The sequence below is a fragment of the Vitis vinifera genome, chromosome 4, assembly GCF_030704535.1.
Source record: "Vitis vinifera cultivar Pinot Noir 40024 chromosome 4, ASM3070453v1".
NCBI classification, from domain to species: domain Eukaryota; kingdom Viridiplantae; phylum Streptophyta; class Magnoliopsida; order Vitales; family Vitaceae; genus Vitis; species Vitis vinifera.
The window spans coordinates 23,173,151-23,176,820 of NC_081808.1; the positions used below are offsets into that span (position 1 = coordinate 23,173,151).

General features: G+C 37.5%; 1 non-coding gene across 1 annotated transcript; it reads left to right on the forward strand.

Moving 5' to 3' along the window:
- The first annotated feature begins 748 nt into the window (after positions 1–748).
- LOC100243679 (WAT1-related protein At1g68170) lies at positions 749–2,845 on the forward strand. The gene is made up of 7 exons (XR_002029883.1): positions 749–948; positions 1,101–1,163; positions 1,416–1,532; positions 1,646–1,889; positions 1,990–2,145; positions 2,330–2,481; positions 2,569–2,845. It is a non-coding gene; the product is annotated as a WAT1-related protein At1g68170 (transcript).
- Positions 2,846–3,670: the final 825 nt, after the last annotated feature.

The window sequence follows — 3,670 nt, forward strand, 5'->3', positions numbered from 1 at the left end:
AGATTTCTAGATGACATGATTAAATGAATATACTTATATAATTGAATAATAATATTATTATTATTATAAAAACTATTTTTCATATTTTAAAATATACACCCTCTTCATTTTCATTTCCACCGCCGGGTGCCTGATTTCCCAAACTCACATGCTAGAAAGAAGAAAATCAAGGTTTTTAGTCAGTGATGCCCGCCCTCCCACCCTTGTCTCCTCTAAGCAAAGCGGTAGGTGAAGAAACTACCCCATGAGTTTCGTCAATTTGCACGTGGGCATATGAGGCAAGAAAACATCCAAAGACCACGATTACCTGATAGATACCTTTTGAACGTCTTCCTTACCATTATATTAAACCATTTTCATCTTCAATATCAAATTGTACTAGTCTTTCTTTATGCATGTATGGGGCTAGTAAATGTGTCTCAGGTGGATTTTAAAAATGAAGGCAACCCAAGCCCAGCCAATTGGGGTTGGGTTTCGAGTAAAACTCGTACACATACGTCGTACGTGTCCTTTTCAGATTTTCCTCACTGGTCACCCACCCACCGAGGAGCACAATACGTCTGCACATACGTGTGCAAAAAAACTCATCATCTAACCGTGGATTCCTGTCGCTGTTGACTCCACCACTATCTCTATGCCTATAAAATACTCACTTGGTTTGAACCAATGTCCACAGAGCAGATCGTCATTTGGTGTGAGCTTGAGAAAATTAACACAGAGGCAGCTTTTGAGTTAATTTGCAGATTACATGACCACTGGAAAGTTGAGGAACCTTTTGGAAGGGCTGAAGCCAGCCATGACAATGGTGGTAGTTCAGATAATATTTGGAGGGCTAAATATTATGTACAAACTGGCTAGAAATGATGGCATGAGCATGAAGATTTTGGTCGCCTACCGAAATATCTTTGCAACAGCTATTATGGTTCCACTTGCTCTAATCTTTGAAGGGTGATTCTTATTAATCTTGTCTTTTTTTTTTTTTTCCGCATCTTTAATTTAGTTTCATCACTCAGGAACCAAATGATATTAGTTTTATCTTTCATTCACTCTTTTCAAATTTATGGTGAACTGTAATTAAAAGTGTATTATAATTTTAACAGGAAGAGTAGGCCAAAACTGACATGGATGATCTTCCTCCAGGGCTCATTGTGTGGATTATTTGGGTAAGTCTAATGATTAATTAGAAAATATCTTTTTATGTATATATATACACATTAAGAAATATCTTTAATTCCTTCAATGCTCTATCTTGTTTGTAAATGACTTTGCAGGGGTGCGGTTCTTATAGAGTAATTTTACTCCATGTCTTCATATTTATGATATGATATGTTTTCAATAATATTTTATCGTACCCTTCTTATGCATAAAAATTTATTAAATATTCTTATATTTTCTGACATAAACTTTGATTGCAGAGGGTCATTAGGTCAAAATTTATATGCCGAGAGCCTAAGCTTAACGTCAGCAACATTTGTAGCGGCAATGACAAACCTGGTTCCAGCTATGACATTTGTCATGGCAGTTTTCTTAAGGTATTTTTTTATTTATTTATTTCCTACTGATATTTTAGTACTAAAATTTATAGTATTACACATTTAAGTTTCTTAAGGAACAAATGCTAAACCCTAGTCCTATTTTCTTCTAGGATGGAGAGATTAGCAATTGGAACAATTGCGGGAAAAGCTAAGTTAATGGGGACTATAATGAGCCTAGGTGGTGCAATGATTCTAACATTTTACAAAGGAGTAGAGATCAAGTTATGGTCAACCAACATCAACCTACTACATCATGGTGCTGCAGCATTACAAGAGTCGTCTCCTAATCAAGTGTTGGGCTCACTATTGGCTGTGGCTAGTTGTGTCTGTATTGCAGTTTGGTTGATAGTCCAGGTGATCAAGGTTCAGGTTTTCTTTTTTCTTCAAATGATAAATTAAATACCTTTACTGAAATTGCTCTCGTATTTTGGTTTTTCTTCTTTTATTTGGACAGACTAAGATGAGCATGGTATATCCAAGCTACTCCGGAACTGATCTAATGTGTGTTTGTGCATCAATTCAATCGGTTGTATATGCCATGTGCACTGAGAGGGACTGGTCCGCATGGAAACTTGGTTGGGACATTAGGCTTCTCACTGTTGTTTACTCAGTAAGATATTTCTTGAAAATTTTATATAATTCAATGAAATGTGAGAAGAATAAAGATTTTTTAACAAAGTATTGATTGACATTCAATTTCTCTTCCATTCAAACGATATTGAGAAATCGTTTATGAATATGTTAACTTAGTGGATGATTTTGAGTTATAACAAGTAGAATTTGTTGTATTGCAGGGAGTGTTGGCCTCTGGATTAATGGTTACACTAATGACCTGGGTTTCAAGGATGAGAGGCCCATTGTTCGTATCTTCTTTCTTTCCCTTAATGCTTGCAACCGTTGCAATACTTGGGTCACTCTTACTCCACGAACAGCTACATATAGGAAGGTTTGAATATTCAAATTAAAACCACCTTACCTTCAAAGATTTCATTTGTGCTCTGACATTAATTCTTGGTACCTATTTTTATAACAGCATAATTGCAGCAGTGTTGATCATAGTGGGCTTGTATATTGTTTTATAGGGAAAAGGCAAGGAAATGAAGCAGACCGCCCAAATCCATGCAGCACAAAGCTTTAGCGAAAAAGATCTGAGACATATTGTCATAGAAAATTCAAGTAACAGTGAGTGTAAACCAGAAGCAAGTGGTATTATTGGTCCCATTGAACCTGCTGACCTAGGATCTGGACTGCCATCTGCAGCTGCAGTGGTGACAATTGTATGTGAGATCTTAAGGCCAATTTTGACCTAATGGACTAGGTCCCCGTAGTGGGATTGACAACTACTCAAGCCCATCGAAACTAAGGTTGCCCTTGGGGGGAAACTTTCCTTTTCAGACCTCAACACGTCTGAATTAATGTTTGTAAGCATTCGCAACTTCAATGGATGCCTCTTTCGTACTGTACTCAACATCTGCTTGGGCTACTCTTAGGAATCTTTGAGTTGCACCGGAAGTTTTAATACTATACATTAATACAATAATCCAAAGATGAAATTATTTACTCATAACCATATGTTTGTACCAACGGATGAAGCTGAAAGTGCTCAAGCACGGATTTAGCAAGAATAAGGAGTTTATTCTATTCACAACATGATTGTACAGTAGATCAATAGCTATATATATATATATTACAGCATCTAACTAATGTAACCACTTTCTAACTCAGCATAACAGCATCTGTTAGAGAAGACTCAGCATAACAGCATCTGTTAGAGAGGAGAAGAATCAGCTACTGACATGGGTGTTTGTCTATCATCCCCCCGCAAGCTGACAGGTCTTGGGACAACAGAGAGACGAGTACGAGCAGCTGAGAACTGACAGCTTGGAACATGCTTAGTAAAGACATCTGCCAACTGGTCGGTAGAAGGAACATATTGAATCAAAAGCTCTTTGTGGAGGACCTTATCACGAACAAAGTGAAGATCAATCTCTATGTGCTTCGAGCGGGCATGGAAGACAGAGTTAGCTGCAAGAGCAGTAGCACTGATATTATCACACCAGATCAGAGGAGTGTCCTGTTGAGGAATGCATAACTCTTTGAGCAGAAACTGAACCCAAGAGACCTCAACTGCGAGA